Source organism: Globicephala melas, chromosome 1, assembly GCF_963455315.2.
Source record: "Globicephala melas chromosome 1, mGloMel1.2, whole genome shotgun sequence".
NCBI lineage: Eukaryota > Metazoa > Chordata > Mammalia > Artiodactyla > Delphinidae > Globicephala > Globicephala melas.
The window spans coordinates 73,208,567-73,227,145 of NC_083314.1; the positions used below are offsets into that span (position 1 = coordinate 73,208,567).

Sequence of the window (18,579 nt, forward strand, 5' to 3'; positions counted from 1 at the left end):
GACATCCTGGCTGGAATCCTATGCTGCGGTAATCCCCAGCACACCACCTATACTCTCACCAGTATTGCCTACTGTCACAGGCAGCCTCCCTAATTGTTTTACCTATATCTGGGTGTTAACAAATCATATAGTCGATCAAGGGAAAGGTCTTTACACAACAGGATGCAGACTTACCTTCACATTAGAATGTGGCTGTGCCTTTCATTACATGTAGTATTTACTCTTGGAACCAGAAGAACAGCTCTTCTGGTATTATATAGATAATAATGTTTAATCCTAAAAGAGGTTCCTATGACTCAGTTAATCCTGTTGGGTTCTCTGCCCTCCTCTTGAAGAAGAATGGAAATTCAAACTCTGACAGTATGGCTAGAGCCTTATGTCAGTATGTGCCCACTATCCATTCTCACCCATTGAAATTTTTACAGCTGTGAGGCTGGAGTATTCACGAAGCTCAGTCTTGGGGCTGGGGGAAATAACCAGTCTAAAGGGGGATAGTGGTATAGGAAAAGCCTTCCAGACACTCTTAGGGACACAGAAATATTAAGGAATGCATTTCTTTCCAGGATACAACTTTAGTATCTCAGCAGTTAATAAATGTGATTCTTCATAATCCAGTGAGTGAGAGTGACTGCTATCCAGAAGATCTGTCAAAAACTCCCCACACTGTCCCTCACTCACAACAGTCCTTGGTGTGTTTGGAGCTGGGCCAGCTAGCGCAGCATGCACACAATACGTGCGTAAGAGCTTAGAGGCCTCACTTCTGGACGATGATGATATGTTCTCCAAACAGGTTTACCTCCGTAATATAAGACAAGATATCCTCTGTATTTAATGGTAAGCCCCCAAGACTAAAAGGAAGATAGCCCATTTGGGGGTTTGAAGGCACTACTAGAAGATCATATCCCATTAACCACCTTATTGTCCATTTTCCATTTTCCTTAAGAAAGATCACCTTTCCCTGAAACTTGGCTACAGCACCAGCATTTTTTTTTCTTTTTCAGGAAATCTTCTCTTGCCCAAATCTTAACCTAACCCAGTACATCATGTCCTCTCTAATGCTTTTTTTTTTTTTAATAAATTTATTTATTTATTTTTGTCTGTGTTGGATCTTCGTTGCTGCATGCGGGCTTTCTCTAGTTGTGGCGAGCGGAGGCTATTCTTCATTGCGGTGCGCGGGCTTCTCATTGCGGTGGCTTCTCTTGCTGTGGAGCACGGGCTCCAGGTGCACGGGCTTCAGTAGTTGCAGCACACGGGATTAGTTGCTTCGCAGCGTGTGGGATCTTCCCAGACCAGGGATCAAACCCGTGTCCCCTGCGTTGGCAGGTGGATTCTTAACCACTGCGCCACCAGGGAAGTCCCCCTAATTCTTAAAGACAGATATCACACTATAAAATGAGTACCATCCTATTTCCAGAAAATGCCATCTGGGAAAGCTCTACCCTCAAACCTACTTGTGCATTTGGTTTTGCCAGGGTCATCTACCTAGGATGGGAAAAATAACAGCTTACTTTTAAGTTTGCATAGAGACTCTACTTTGAGGGGCCTGCATTCTTAACCCTGAGGCATGATCACGGTAGTGGTCAAGAAAAGTTTAGTTCCTGCCAGATGTGATGAGTTATTTTCTTATAGGGATTTGAATTCCAGATGATGTACATACCAGGTGGCCCAAATGTCCAGATCCATAGTGTATGACAATCCAAGTATTAGTCCTCAATGTCCAGGGGCATAACCCAGGCTTTCAACCCTATTGTATTCATCAGAGTTGATAGAACTCACTCAAAGCAAGGTTAAAAGTGCCTAGTTCAGTGCTCTCTAAAAGAACCATAAGTACCTCCAGGAAATTTCTGAAGAATGGAGAGGTCACTATAGCAGTTCAGCTACTTAAATTTTTAAAAAGTGGCTGTATGGCCAGAAATGGCTGTATGCAAATGCCATAGCAGTTTAGCTACTTAAAAAAATGTGTATGACCACATAGGTGCTCAACAAATATCTGTTGAATGAATGCATAGATGAATGAATGAATAAGAGCTGACAGGTAGGTCTTATGCTTCTGTCAGGTGTCAGTCTGGTGAGCCCCTAATGCTAATTTCCTATCCCTCATATGGTCTGTCACATCTTCTTGTACCTTATATCTGAGCTGATACCATGTTGGACATCACTGCAGGAAGGCTCAACAATTGTTGTTGGGAGTGGTCCTGGGAGAACCGAGATATTACTTTATTTGCTCCCAGCCCTGGAGCTGGGAGATTATCTGGATTCCATAGTAGACCTGCCCATGCCTGCTCTAAGAGCCTCAGTGTGGTACTAATGTGATCATTATTCTAACCAATATCTCTTTCAGCCACTTCCACTGCCCTGATTTTCTGGCAGGATTTGTTTGCTCACTCAACCCTCTGCTTGGCAATCTGGTTAAAATTGCAACCTGAACCTCACCCAAGGCTATAAGAATTTATGAGCTCAGCTGGCAGACATTTAGACAGGAATGTTCTGAGTAGTGGTTTTCAGAATCACCCTGAAGAGCTTGTTCAGACACAGCCTGCTGGTGCCACCCCCAGAGTTTCAGATTTATTTTATCTGGTGTGAGGGCCAAGAATTTGCATTTCTAACAAGTTTCCAGGTGTTGCAGATGTTGCCGGTCCAGGGGCCACACTTTGAGACCCACTACTCCAGATGTGAATCCCTTTGAAATTTGGGAAACAAAATAAAGGAAGACCTCCTTGCTTTCATTTCCCTCTACCTGAAATATCTTTGGCTGAGTTCTCAAATGAATAGAAAAACTGTTCAGACTTGACTGGAAAAGGAAACAGGAAACTAAGAATTTGGTGGGAGGACTCTTAAAATCCTGTAATAATTGTGCCTTTTCTTTTCCAGGGTTTAGCACCCAGGTAACAGCAAGGACTACTCCAGTTTCCAAGTGAAACTAGCCAGGGGCACTGTTTCCTTGTTACCTTTCAAATCCTCTTCTTATCATGTCCCGCTGTTAACTAATGAAGAGCTTTACCTGATAGATCTTTCTACCCTAAGAAGGCTAATAGTCATTCCTGCAGCATTGACTCAAGGACTAGTTTGCTGTGGAACGAGATTCCAGTGAGGTAAGGCCTGTGGGAATTTTTCTAGAAAAAGCTCTGGGGAACCATTTGCTCGTTGAAAAATTAGAAAGGAACAATAGCTGTGGGTTTCTGTGGTGGGAAAATGGGTGGCACTGACTATATTCCACAAAAGGAAAAGCTGTGTGTAGTCTGATTCTAAATCTTCAGTTGACTGAGGGAATAGAAGTTAGCTTTTATTTCACCACAACTGAGACTTTAACAAAAGGAAATGCATTTGGCTGTGGCAGGAATTAGAATATATTGTGCAGGAGGTTGATCCAGACTGAGTTTAAAAGGAATTCTGATTTTCTAGATGTGTTGGTCTGCAGGTGTCTTATTGATGTGAGTTTATTTTTAGAGGCTTTTGACTTCTGGCTGAAGGAGGGAAAAACTTTAGGGCTGGGGATCAGTTTCTAAGAAAAAGACAAGAACAATGGCGTGACAAAATGCCTATGATGTAATATTAGGCTAAAAACAGCAGAGTACAATACTGTATTATACATTATTCTTGCAATTACAAAAATACCTAGCAGATAAAACTCTTCACAGATTCAGAAGGGCAAGAAGTATAGCTTTTAAACTTTTTTTTATTACACATTTTAATTTCTATTTCTTATAGTATTACATGGCAGAAAATTTATTTCTGTTCATTTAAGGTTGAACCCCATTTTTCCCACAGTTATGGCTAAATTCCTAGAGTTTGAGGAACCAATTAAATCCATGTGACAACTATTCTTTGAAATTGGTTGAGACATCTTTTAAAATACATAAAATATGTATTTTATTACATCTATTAAATACATAATAAATATTTCTAAATGTTCCATCAGATGAAGTTGTTAATTGTGTTATTCAACTCTTCTATATTTTTGCTGAATTGTTTTGGCTGCTTGAATCATAATTGACTGAGAAAAGGCATGCTGTAGTCTCCCACCATCATGGTGATTTGTCAATTTATCTTTGCAGGTCTTTCAATTTTTGTTTAAATCTGCTGAGTCTATTTAATAATGTGTGTACATGTTTAGAATTGTTACATTGCTTTAGTGACTTTAGTCTTTATTCATTGCATAGGAACTCTGTCCTTAATGATGCTATTTGTATTAAAGTCTTCTTTGGCTGATATTAATATATCTATACTGGCTGTCTTTTGGTTAGTATTTGGCTGAAGGTATCTCTTCTCAACTTTTCATTATTTTCATGCTGTAGGTGTGTCTTTTGTAAGTAGCACAGAAGTTGGATTGTGTTGTAATCCAATCCGTCATTCTCTTTTAACTGACAAGTTTAATTTACATGTATTGGGGTAATTGATATGTTTGGATTTGGTGTGATTAGCTTTATTTTCATATTATACTTCTTCTATGTTTGCTTTCTCCTTTTTAAACATCTTTTTTTTTAGGATCAATATTTATATATTTCCCTTGCTTCTTGTTTCATAAGTCCTATGTCATTAATTCTGTGGGGACAAGTCATTTTCTTAGAGTCCAAGTAAATTGCTACCAGATGTTTTCTCACTCCTTTTTTAAAATGGAGGTGAAATTCACATAACATAGAATTAACCATTTTAAAGTGAACAATTCTGCGGCTTTTACAATGTTCACAGTGTTGTGCAAGCACTACTCTATCTAGTTCCAAAGTATAACAAGGTCTCTTTTGCTTTGCTCTATAAGGTGTTTTATTAGGCCTCATGCCAGGTTGTTTTAATTTTCTTGATAAAGAAGAGCTCTATACATCCCCAGCATCTCCCAAAGGAGATGTGGACTGCCCTAGGCCTCACTCCCTGTCTACTCTGCTATTAGAATAATCATCAGTCTAATCTGAGGTGAAAATGCAGATGAATGTGCCCAGTTCTACCTGATCTCGCTGTGGTTGTTGTTACGAGCTGGTATTGTGTGGCTTCTTCTAACTGATATGAGTCTTGTCCTACTGTTTATTTTATTCATTTATGTTTTGCTTTTTTAAAAAATTCAGATATAATTGACATATTATAGTAGTTTCAGGTGTACTGACTGTTTATTATAGATGCTGAACACTGGATTACAAGAAAACCACAATTCCCAGTAAGAGTTGTTACTAGAGGGCTTCCCTGGTGGTGCAGTGGTTGAGAGTCCGCCTGCCGATGCAGGGGACACGGGTTCGTACCCCGGTCTGGGAAGATCCCACATGCCGCGGAGCGGCTGGGCCCGTGAGCCATGGCCGCTGAGCCTGTGCGTCCAGAGCCTGTGCTCCGCAACGGGAGAGGCCACAACAGTGAGAGGCCCGTGTACTGCAAAAAAAAAAAAAAAAAAAGAGTTGTTACTAGAGCTCTACCTGACTCTACCCCACCTACAACATGTTATAGTGAGGATGTATAATTCCCTGGACCACTAATGGAATGTGTTGCCAGGATCCAGCACCTCCACCCTCACCCCAAATTTTCCCTGATGTTTTCTAGATAGTGTAATTCATGAATGTATGTAGAAAGAAGGAGGATGAGAACAGGTGACACTTTGGCTGCTAAAATATCAATATTCATGCCAAGAAGGGTTTGATCTCAGTTCTACTTGGCACAGACTCAATTTCTCTAATCTGGAGGGGCAGCAATTGGAGGAGGGACAAAATGTCTTCACACTTTTTGATTTTGGTTTTGGGTAGTAAAGTATATTAAGGCTTCTGGTTGCACTTATCAAGTCATTACCATCAGCTTCTCACATTCTGGCAATAGGTTGACTGATGGTGTAAGATTTTTCTTTGCAAATCTTCACATCTATCTTTGTCTTCACAGATAATGTGCTGGAAAGTTGGGAATAGCTGCATCGGAAAGTCATCATAGTTTTTTTTCTAAATGACATTTTGAGGTCCATAGGCCCTTGTATACCAAGGGCAGAGCAAGAGGGTCTGAAAGAACATAGAATTTGGGTCTTTTGTGAATAAATGGTGCCCCCCCAATTTGGTGACACTTCAGATTCTGGTTCTCAGAGCTTCCATTGAATAAAATGTTGTAAGATGACTCCTGAAGCAAGTTTTCTGTGGGAGTAGGACCATGGTCTTGGTCTCAGCCACACTCAGAAATCAGGGAAGAAGCTGAAGGGAAACCCCACTCACTGCCTTGGCCTCTGTCCTGTGAGCTGGTCACTCCCATGGCTTCACAAAGTCACCTGCCCTCCTGGGAGGAAAAACACCTTGGGGTCCTGAAATTCTCTCTTCTTCATAGCTTCTCTAATATGGTTTCCTATCTTGTTCTCCATGGGGGAATTTAGAGCAGCAGATCTGAATGAATTTCCTGGGTCTGCTTTGAGGTAAGTTGGTAAAGCATTGAGAAGAGCATAACTCACATGACCTGAGTTTAATTTCTGGCTCCGTCATATAGAAGCTCAATGATTTTCTTTGCTTCATTTATTTTTTGTTGATGTGATCACTACTTGACACATGTTTTTATTTGTTTCTTCCACTAGAATATAAGCCCCCTTTGGGCATGGGGTTTGTTTGTCTTTTTGAATTGTATCTCCATTGCTTAGCACACAGCCTGGCACATTGTCATTAATATTTATTGCAGTAGGATTGTTTCCTTTTTCTTCTTTTGCTATCCTAAGTAACTCTGAACTGAGCATCTTCAAATTTTCATTATGTGTAACTGATGTGGAATCTTCTTTCGAGTTATTTCACAAGATACATCACAAGTGCAATTGTTAAGTCAAAGTCATAACTATTTTTTGACTCGATATGTATTAATAAGTTGCTTTCTAGGATGTCCTGCAAGTTATCAGAGTCTCCATATATTTGTAGTTTTTAACTTTACTAATTTAATAGGCATAAAATGGTAGTAATTAATTAATTTCAATTTCTTAGATAAAGTTTCTATACTTCCTGAAATGTACCCTTAATCCATCATAGAGGAGGAGGTAAAGTATTACTTCCTATTAAAGAAAAACTGTGGGTCAAGGGTGAAGCCGAATCCAGCCTCTGTATGCTGACACCAAATTAAATCTCGGAGACAGAGTTTTGGGTGAAGTAGAAAAGAATAGCTTTATTGCTTTGCCAGGCAAAGGGGGCCATAGCAGGCTAATGTCCTCAAAACTGTGTGACCCACCCTGGAGGAGGTAGTGGGGAGTTTTATAGCAATTGTTCGAAGAGGACGTGATCAGTTCGTGAACATTCTTCTGATTGGTTGGTGGTGAGGTAAGTGGGAGTCAGCATCATCAACCTTCTGGTTCCAACTGGTCTGGGGTCTACTTGCTTGCCGGCAGCATTCCTTCGTATGTTACCCATTAATTTCTCCCACGTGGTGGGGCTTTCGGTCTGTACAAAACAGCTCAAAGATGTTGCTGTGTGTATCCCTTGATGAGGAGCCAGGACCTTGCCCCAAGGCTGCACTATGGTTTCTCTTGACTGTTTCTCCCTGGTCTGGCCTCCCCTCCCTTCCCTAATTAGCAACTTCTTGAATCTGCCCGTTGGAACTCAGGGAAGGTCATGGAGGCTGAATGAAGCCTATTTCCTGTAATCAGAGAAATGGGGGACACAAAAAGGCTTTTGTGCCCAGGAGCCCCCCAGGGCCCTTCTCAGTATCAAGGGGAAGAATAAAACAAGTGGGTACTTATTTATGCCATTTTCTCATTTTTCTTTCACGTGTCTCGTCTTTTTCTTGAAGCCTGCATATGAAGAAATTTTGATGATTTTTCTTTTCACCCCTAAATCATGCCTCTCTTCAGGTCCCTAGCCAGTTCTAGAGACTTTAACATTTTCCAAAAAAGAAAAGGGCTAGGGAGGTTTCTAGAGAAGATAGAAGAACCTGACTGAGGACCAGAGGTTTGGAAGTAAAGCAGCTGAGCGTGTTGGTGCGTCTGCAGGGGTGCTGGTGGGAAGCTAGGCTGAAGGGAGCCCGTGGCAGTTCTGCTGGGACACAGGAGTGTAACCAAACACAGTGTTATAGTCCATTCTTCGTACCAACCTTTTCCATCTCCTGTATTCATTTCTCCAATCTCACATCCACCTTCACATGGGAGTAAGGGGTGGAGGTGAGGAAATAATCTTGTCCAAAGGTACATGTGTGTTTGCAAGCTCCCTTATCCATGAAAATATTTTATGCTATTAAAGAAAATCTCTTGAAATGGCTTTTTTAAAAGGAAGATAATTTATGTGGCTCGTCTACTCATTTTTAAGTCCAGAGGTGTGATTAACATCTTTGTCAGTATACATTTTTTGGTAAAAATTTAATAGTGCCTGTTAGAAATGGTAAGGACACAATTGGAGAGTTTGGACAACTTTGCTGTTGGTTGGCACAGACCATATTAAAGCAACGATGATCCCACAGCAGAGAAGTTTTTTTGATTTGTATTCAATTGAAAGAAACAGAGACTTGAATGAACAAATGAACAAACAACAAAAAAACATTGATTTAACAGACATTTAATTCAAAGCCTTATTTTTATGTCTGGTAGTCAACCACCTAGGGCTGGTGTAGCAGCTTTGCAAAGCCATCTGGGACTCAGGATACTTCTTTTTTTCCACTTAGTCACACATAGGGTGTGCTTGTTACCTTATGGCCACAAAATGGCTCTTTCAATTCCATGTTAGTGCCCTATTCGAAGCAGTAGAAGTCGATGGGCAAAGGGCTTGTCTGTGCCTCCCCTTCCACTCCTTCACAAGCTTTGCTGTGAGATCCCCCCCCACAGCTTTTGCTGAGTTAGCACTGTGTCATGTGGCGCTCCCTATGCATCAGGGAGGCTGGGGAAGGTGGGAGCTGTTTTGTAGTGTTTTTCTCTCTCTTTGCTTGCTTGTAAACTGGACACATTGAGACCACATGGGATAATTTTAGAAAGGAAGAGTGAAGATTTAACACTGAGTAACATTCAGTAACATTGAGCTGCCTCAGAACCTGAACATTTTGCCTTAAGAAATGTGAATTTGTCAGCCATGTGGTGTTCATCACTGTGGAGGTTTGAGTGAGAGGTAATCATTGGGTTTAGAATAAACATTAAAAAGCAACAGGAGTTCAGGTGATGAAAATGTTTTGATTATAAACAGCGGGGATGCTTACACATCATTGCGAATGTATTTAGTGCTACTGAATTGTAGACTTACAAACTGTTAAAATTATAAATATTATGTCATATATATTTTATCACAGTAAAAATATGCAACAAGAGTGATAGCCGTTAAACTGGGGGAGAGTTGTAAACTTCTCTGGGTAGGAAGGATGTAGAGGACCTAAAATGTAATAAGATGTGGTTCTTTGTCTGGGGTGGATTAACCGTGGTAGTAGGGGTGAAATACTCTGAGAGAGAGTAAACAAAGATTCCCTCGGCCCATCCGTGGTCCCCTTCTGTCCCTCTTTTAGAGGACTGACTAGTACCATTGCCTTCTTTGATGTCTGCTGTGGCCTGCAGGCTCACCCCTCCTGCTCTAAGGAGTCATCTTGCCAAATGTGTCAAGCATATTCTTCCCACTCACATCTGCAGGAAACCTGGGATACAGTCAGTATTGATAGGAAAGGTAGAGGCTTTTGGGGTTGGAATTGCCTGGAGTGTTAAGTTTTTGATGACTTTTTTTCATCTAAATTACAAATTATCTCCCATTTTCAACCTCAGGGCACACTGCTTTCTCCCCCACCCACCCACCCCTTTTATTATTTATTTATGTTTAACATCTTTATTGGAGTAGAATTGCTTTACAATGGTGTGTTAGTTTCTGCTTTATAACAAAGTGAATCAGCTACACCTATACATATATCCCCATATCCCCTCCCTCTTGCGTCTCCCTCTCACCCTCCCTATCCCACCCCTCTAGGTGGTCACAAAGCACCGAGCTGATCTCCCTGTGCTCTGCGGCCGCTTCGCACTAGCTATCTATTTTACATCTGGTAGTGTATATCTTGTGACTTCCCATTTGCTTCAAAGTAAAAGCCAGATGCCAGACAGTGGCTTATCAGTAAGGCCACCAAACATCCAGGTTTGCCTGCTTTAAGATTATTGCCCCAGTGTAATTATTAGTAACACCTCCTTTATCCTTACATGGATTCCAATCTGAACAATAAATTATATGGCCCTTCTACCTGTAAGGCCCTACATGATCTGTCTACCCCTCTCTCAACATACTTCTCTGATCTCACCTTGTATTATCTCCCTGCTTCTGGCTCTGCTGTGATCACTTTGGGCTCCTCAGTGATTCTTGAACTCATGCGTGTGCTACTGCCCTAGAACCTTCACATGAATTTTCTCTTTCTGGAATGCTCTTCCCCAGATATCTGCCTAATCAACTCCTTCAGGTCTTTGCTTAAATTTTACCTTCTCAAGGAGACATAGAATGCCCACCCAATTTAAAATTGCCATCACTCACTTCGCCTGCATCCCTGACCCCCTTTATTCTGTCCTGGAATTTCTTGTACTTATAAGTATACTATCTCACTTACATATATTTGATATTTATACTGTCTCACTTACATATCTATTATGTGTATTGCTCCTCTCCCCAGCTAGAATATGAACTTCTCCAGGGCAGGGACCTTGTCTTTTTTGTTCTACCATGTAGTAAAAGAGCCCAGAATGCCTCACACATAATAGACACTCCATATATGTTTGTTGAATGAGAGAAACAATAAGTGAAAATTTACATGATCTGTGGCCCATGTCCTCAAAACCTTGCAGGGTGATTGGCTAGCTATGAAGAGCCATGGTGTTAATAGCTGATGGTTTTACAACTCATTCGTTTATTCCTAAACTAGATATGTTTCATTTTTATTTCCCAAAGTAGTATTGGAACTTTGTGTGGCATAGGATTTGACCATCTTATTACAAATCAGTTTAGGGGCAATTTGGAAGACAGGTAGGTCTTCAGGACCCTTAGAAATAATCCCACAGAAGCAACTATCTGTTTTATCTAAGAGAAAGGCTAATCCTGCAGTAATGATTCTAAAAGTAAAAAGGAATTGACATTGGCACAATACTCTGTACTTCATAGAGCTCTCTCAATCTTACTAGCTTATTTAATTCCAGACCAGTCTAGGGCTTCTCCATTCATTGACTTTGTTTGACCCTCTTCTTATTCCCCCTTGAGGGTTTAATTAAGTTCAACCATATTCTGTCAACTGTTCCAGTTTCAGTGAAATCTTTTGTTATTATAACAAGAAATTATTCTCTCAAATTGAAAACAAAAACAAAACCCATACCCCAAACCACTCTCCTTTTTTTGCCAGAGGGGAAACGCTCCTGTCACTGCGGTAGTTTCTTTCCATCTTCTCCTCATGAGCCTTTCAGATCTTCTGACATTCAGCCCATAATCTTCATCTTCGTATTCAACATTGACATTCAAATGCCCTGAATGACGCAGATCCTATATCCTACTTGGGGAAAGGTGAGAAACTTCATGAGACAAAAAGAACATGTAGGTTTTTTCTGTTAGCTCTGCTTAATACATAAGAAAATTCAGGATGAGGTAGGGCTATCTGTTACCAACTGTGGGAGGAAATAGTAGCTAGAATAGATTTCATGTCAAACCCCCATTGCTTAATTGGGTTCCAGAATAGCTCCTTCGCATCCTCTTGGTGTTGGTGTGGACGAATTTGGGAGAGGGAGATGATTGGTAAGGAATTGAAAGCTACACCTAGAATTTCTTTTCATGTTTTAGGTCTGATTTTCAGGGAAGGCGTTCTTGCCTCTTTGCAGCCAAGAGAAGAAAAATATCTGTACGGCAACCGAAAGAGGATGGTTTAGGAGCGAGTTCATCTTCTCTCGCATTTCAATCAGTGGTAGACACTAACTCAGGACTCTAGAAAATGATTGGTCCAGCCATCTTACTCATCTATGCCCGTCCCAGAACCACGAAGTTATGAATCGAGGACTAAGCAAACCTACTTCGTCTTATCTTCTCCAATTCTAAACTTGGTGACTCTCTCTCCAGATTGACCCGGGCAAGCTTTGCTGCAGTGACTGACAGTCTCTCTGAGATGAACACTAAGCTGATGATTATCATAAGCCCAGCACAGTAGACAGGGAAAATAAGACATGGTAAAACTGTGAGTATATGTGATATCATCCAGCTAACATATGATGAAAGCGAATATACTCCCTGTGCTACATGTGGATGAGACAGCCTACAACAGCTGGAATACACTTTGGCCTGCTGGGAGAGTAGGTCTGGAAACCAAGTGGAGCTAGATCCAATGACAGTGATCTCATCCATGGGCAGTGCCCTTTAGATTTTATGAAGATTTTCAGTTCAGTTATCTCACTTGAGCATAGGTCATAGAGCAGTTGTTAACAGCCTGGTGTTACACATAGGACTCAGATTCAGACCGATTAGGGAGCTCATGCAGGGCCACAGAGCCAAGAACCAGGTCATTGGCTTCGGCCCCCTCTTCACTAAGCATGCTGCCTCCTCTATGGCTAGAAGGTATGAAGAAGGATGCATGTCTCCTGATTCATTGTTGTAGAGGAACATTCTGGACTGATCTAGAGCTTAGGCATAAACACAAGCTTAGCTTCAGGAAGGGTCTTATAGTCACATTTCTGCTTATCCCTGCTTTCCCCTTTTGTAATAGGAGCATGCAGGATTTTATCAAGTTATCTGTAGCCTGTGTCACTCTCCTTCCTAATTCACATACTCCTTCTTTCCTTCCTCCCTATTTCCCTTTTCTTCTTCCCTCCCTAAAACATTCATTAAGCATATTCTATGTATTAGGCACTACCTAATACATAAAAATCAGGAAAACAAAGATGAATAAAATATTGTTCTTTGTTTCAAGGAATATGTGGTTTATAATGGGAAACAGATTAAAAAACAAATTGCAGTAGAGACAAACAGTGGTGGCCCAGAGGTGAGAATGTTTTATGGGGGGAAGATGTGGGAAGGTTTGGAAAGGCTTCATGAACATGGAGAGTCAAATGAGTGGGGTCTGGAGGGGTGAGTTGGAGTATCTCAGACATTATAAGGTAGAGAAAGGACAGTCCATGTTTCTGTAAAGAGTTTATCTATAGTGATGCATTCTGACTTTTACCAGGTTTTATCTACCAATTCACTTTTTATGTATTGTGGACATGTCCTAAGGGTTCATAATTTGATGGCAGAGTGTGGGTCCCTGGTTGAAGCATAGACGATTTCCACGGTAGAAGCCAAAATAAATGGCTAAGACTGGGAGTAAGAATTACACTCTGCTCTTGTTTTATATCCCCAAAGAAGGAAATTATTAAGGCCAATGTGTAAATGTAAACACTGGTGGGGGTATCACTTGAAGCCAGTGTACTCCTTGACATTTCTTAAATCAGTCTCCCTTAGTTCAACCTAACCTTGTTTCTAAGGTTGTGCTTACCTGTTGCCAGGTTAGAATTCTACTTTAGGCACACAAGGGTAAGATTAAGTGATCCTTTGGCTTTTCTAAGGAACATGGGAGGAGCCCAGAGCTGTAGGAAGTCCTTTACTAAGGCAAGTCAGTGTAGGACATGCCAGTGAGGACCTAGCGCACCAGGAAGATGTGGTTGTGTCCTTGCTCTTGATTCAAGCAGGTGATGTGAAAAAAGAAAAGTCGTTAATATAATCAGACACAGAGTGATATGGTAGGTCTATGGGAGAAAAAACCAAAATGAAACAGGTCTATGAAAACCTTGTGGAACATGGTTGTGAGCTGTATATTATAGAGGTGAGTCAGAGTTTCGGATCCTGGGTATTTCACCTACATCAGCTTTCACCTCTGTTTCATTGTATCCATCTAGTCCTATCGCCACTCCTATAGGAACTTTTTTTCTCTGAATAATAAAATTTGCACTTGTCTTCTGACCACACCTTCCTGTCTCTCTATCCTTCCAGTTCTATCACCCAGTTGTCCCTGCCCTTTGTCTCCTTCTTCTTCATCTGGATCTCCAGTTTTGGACCTATTTTCTCAGTGCCTATTAGCCCCACCTGTCTTCACTGATTTTTCTATGAAACTTGAATTGCATGGCCCAGAACTTCAATAACTCTTCCCCTTATCCTTAATTCTATTGTTCAACCATCCTCTGCTGCAAGATCCTAACTGTCTGCCTTTTGTGAACCTACTTTGGGGTTACTGAGCACTGGTGAAAAAAAAATCACATAACATGAAGCTTGTGTCATTATATCTATTTTTAATTAATTTTTATTGGAGTATAATTGCTTAACAATATTGTGTTAGTTTCTACTGTACAGCAAAATGAATCAGCCATACATATACATACATCCCCTCCCTTTTGGACTTCCTTTCCATTCAGGTCACCACAGAGCATTGAATAGAGTTCCCTGTGCTATACAGTATGTTCTCATTAGTTATCTATTTTATACGTAGTATCAATAGTATATATTTAAGATTCCCAAACTCAGCTGGGTTTTCACTTCTCAGCAAATTGAAGTAGCTTCTCCCCATTATGCCATTGTTTTCCTCCATAGCATGTGTCACAAACAGAAATTATTTGGGGAGTGTATTTGTTTCTTGATTGTCTTCCTCCACTGAGGCTCTGTGAAAAAGAACCTTTGTTTATATTATATGCTCCTCTACTCCCAGTGCCTGGTGCATGACAGATGCTTGTTAAACAAATGAACAAGCCTCAGCTTGGATGTCACTATCTCTAGGAATTGTTCCAGAATCCCTGTCTCCTATCAAGTCTGAGTTAGGGATTTTTCCCTTAGCATCCTGTTTCTCTGTCATAGCATTTTCTGTGCCATATTCCCATTGCCTGTTTACTTACCTTTATCTTTCTCTGCATCAGCATCCTCCAGTAGGACTTTTCACAAGGCTGGAAATATTCTATATCCGTGCTGTCCAATGCAGTAGCTACTAGGCATACGTGACTATTGAACATTTAAAAAGTAGCTAGGGACTTCCCTGGCAGTCCAGTGGTTACGACTCTATGCTTTCCTTAACTGCTGAGGGCCTGAGTTCAATCCCTGGTCAGGGAACTAAGATCCCACAAACCATGCGGCATGGCCAAAAAAAAAAAAAAAAAAAAAAAATGTGGCTAGTGTGACTGAGGAAATACACTTTTACTTTTATTTGATTTTAATTAATTTTAAATTTAAATAGCCACACATTGTTCATGGTAACCATGTTGGAGAGCACATGCAACTCTAAATTTTAAGCTCTGTGAGGTGAGGGACTGTATCTGTCTGGTTTTCTGTTGTATTTTTCAGGGCCAGCACAGGGCCTGGCATATGACAGGTATCCAATAAAAAGGGCATATAATCCATAGATTTTGTGTCGCTTAGAGGTTGATGCCTTCTATGGTGAGAGGGAGGTGGAATGTGAGAAAATTCTCTCTCAAAATGGGTTGAATATTTGTGCTGATGATTTTAAGAGATTAAGTTCTTATTATTTTGTGTGTGAAAGGTCTTCAAATGTAAGCTAGCAATAGTGGCTAGGCTTCAGGTAGCTGAATTTGTGATAGAAATGCTTCTCCTGTCTCAGCTCTCGACTATGTCATAGAAATTTTTAAAAATGTATTTTCATAAATTGTCTGAAGATCTACAAAATCAGGAAAATGAAGGGGACCCCTCCTGGGAATGAAAGACTCCCTCAGGATGAAGTGAGTATTTCTTTTATTTCTCTTCTATGGATGAGTGGTTGTAGTGCCTGCGATCCTTGAGCTAAGGAATTGCTTTGCCAGTTTAGTGATGTGAGTAACACTTAGTTTGTGCCACATAACAAGCACTAATCTAAGTGTTTTCTATGCATTGATTTATGGGATTCTCAAGTACTACTATTATCTCCGCTTTAGAGATAAGAAAATTAAAGCATAGGATTAATGACTTGCCCAGTGTCACTCAGTTCAGTGGGGAAAGGAGGATCTGAACCCAGGCACTCTGGTTCAAAATCCACTTTCACTTGTGTTGCCTCTTGTATAATCACTTGTGTCTCTCTCTACTTCTCATAACTCTAAACAGGTTTGCTATGGCTGTGAAATTTGTGTGTGCATGTGTGGTGAGTGTTTCCTGAAGAAGGTAGTTCTGTGGTGCAGCCTGGGACGTGAGGGGACCGGAATGCACAAGGCCTGGGGGTGATGTAACCATGGGCCAGTGGAAAAGAATTCACCTTGGGATTAGAAGCCACTGTGTTCTCACTTATGGAGTTTTGGGAAATGTTACTCACCTCATTTGGTTATTAAAATTACATGTACTATGTATTTGAAAGGGCTTTATAAAGTGTAAAAGGCTCCATCAGGGTGGGTACCTAAGAATATAAAACATTGGCACAGTGACCTTTAAGGAATGCCAGATCTCAGAGATAACACAGCTGCAGGACTTAGTGGTTTGCCTAAGATTTGGAGAGAATTCTCACTTTTCTCTATCCTGCAGTTCAAGGGTTCATCCTCTTGGAGGGTGAAAGAGAGGCCTGAGGGCTTTCTTGTAATTTCGGATTTTCTGTGTCTTAGAGTTGCTTCAATCCCAGAACAACCTAATGTCTTGGAAATCACCCAGATCACAAGCAGGAAAGGGATTAAAGGATGAAGGGAAGGGGTGGTGGTGGTGGTGGTGGTGGTGGTGGTGGTGGTGTGTGTGTGTATGACTAAAGGCCAATGCAGTCCCCTTGTAGCCCCTCCAGGAGACAAACTCTTCAAGCAGCCCATTTATATATACCTCTGCTCTCATGGCTGGTAACACCTACAAAGAGTTACATGCATTCTTGGCTGGTTCCAGCTCCGACGCTTTAGTGAGTAGCACTCTGTCACCATGGTCTGTCTGCCTGAGTGTACCACTTGCAGTTCTGGTTGTGATCATACTTCAAGGAGGCACTAGTAGGCCATAGAAGTCAGAAAAAGTTTAGAGAGGTTGCCTTAGGAAGCCATAGTTTTAAAATGTCTCTTAGAGCTGGAAAAGGAGACTGTGGGTAAGTAGCATCAAAAGCCATTAAAATTTTTTGAAATAAAAATAAATGGCAGTTTATTTATTAGATTCTAGATTATTATTTCCCTGATATACATGGCACAACTGACACTGATTAAACTCATACCATGAATTAGCCATTGCAATAGGTCATACTGACATATTATCCTATTTCTCTTCACAGCATCCCTGCAAGGGGGACATTATATCTTTGGCAGATAGGACTCAGAGAGGCTAAGTAACATGCCCAAGGTCATTGGCTAGTGAATGACAGAAACCAAGAAATGAAGATGTGAAAAAATTTTAAAGTTCCTGCCCTTTCCACTACACCAAGTTGCCTCTCTTAAATCTCAAATGAGAAGGTGTGGGTGGGCACTAAAGTTAAAAACTAGTTAAAGGAGGCCCTTTTCAGCGAGTAGTAACACTGTGGATGGATATCATCACAGTTGTACATTAGTTTCAAAAGAAAGCTTATGTTGTATCAGGAACCAGCCCTCTTTCCTTTGGTAGAAGAGCCTTCTTAGAGCCCAGACCTACTCTACCAAGACACTTTACAATCTGGTTTATTGTAACGGGGGAGATTTTATAAAAGTGGGCTGGTGTGCTATGAGGGCTCAATTTTATTGAGATTTAATAAATGGGATGCTAGTCCAATTCCATATGCTCTGCAAATTCTTCTCAATTTAGTCCCCTCCTATCATCATAATAGCTTTGACTTGAAAATGAACACCTATGATCATCATTATAAAGTACAAATTGAAGCTGTAATGTTTTCCTTTTCAGTGTTCCTACCTCCTTCATAGGGAATTCTTGGTAGTATACAATGTACGATATGCCAATTAAGTTATTTAAATTTTAAATGCTTCTAGCCATTATAGATTTCCAGGCATCCGTTATGATATTTTAAGTGTAGCGCTTTCCACTTCAAAGCAAGCGTGGTACCTTAAAGATCTCAAGTTACATACACTTTCGATATTAGACAGAGTAAACTAGGTACCTTTCAACATAGGCTGTAAAGGAGGAAGACAAAGAAAGGTGCAGAATATAGTAGAGAGTATTCTAGAGAACTTAGCTGGGAAAATAGAGATCACAAGGAAGCTGTCATGTAAACAAAGAAGCCCTGTAGGCTGCAATGGCAGAGTCTGGGCGTGGGTGCTTCGTCCCTCTCTCTTCCCAAGCTCTTGGCACAGACAGAGTTCACTGCTCAGCTGCATTCTTAGAAAGTGTCTCAAAACAGAGCTCACGCAACCGCCACCAACTGATCGGAGTTGACATTCTCCATCCAACCTCTTTGTTTTTTCCTGCCTTGAGGGAAGGATTGAATTATTTTATAAATCCCTTAGGATACAGAGGAAAAGAGAGAGGGCAGATTCAGAGTTTTCCGCTCTCTGATATAGATTGACTAAATGATGGTTGATTATAAAACATGTATAACAAAATACTACTCTTTCCATTTTTTTATTAGCTCATAGCCAGCAAGGAAATTGATCTGAAAGGATTTTCCCAGAAGTGTCAGGAGTGCTTGCCTCTACGGGGTTATGAGTATTGTTTTTCTTGTCTACTTTTGTTTGGCTATATTTTCTGATTTTCAGTAATGATTTAAATTGTTCTGTCACAGCAACAAAAAGAAAAAAAACCCGAGCTTAATGAAAGAAATAGTAAAATATATATTTTTTGATAGTCAGGTTGTTTT

At 40.7% G+C, this 18,579-nt stretch overlaps 1 protein-coding gene across 2 annotated transcripts in view; it reads left to right on the forward strand.

Moving 5' to 3' along the window:
• Positions 1-18,579, forward strand: part of IFI16 (interferon gamma inducible protein 16) — a 109,508-nt gene that overhangs the window by 33,931 nt on the left and 56,998 nt on the right. Inside the window, exon 1 of one of the 2 annotated variants that reach the window (XM_060297649.2) lies at positions 2,892-3,092. The exons of the other annotated variant lie outside the window; for it this stretch is intronic. The gene's annotated coding sequence lies outside the window, so the exon portion shown is untranslated. Of the gene's footprint in view, positions 1-2,891; positions 3,093-18,579 lie in introns of those variants that run through there. 2 annotated transcript variants of the gene reach the window in all.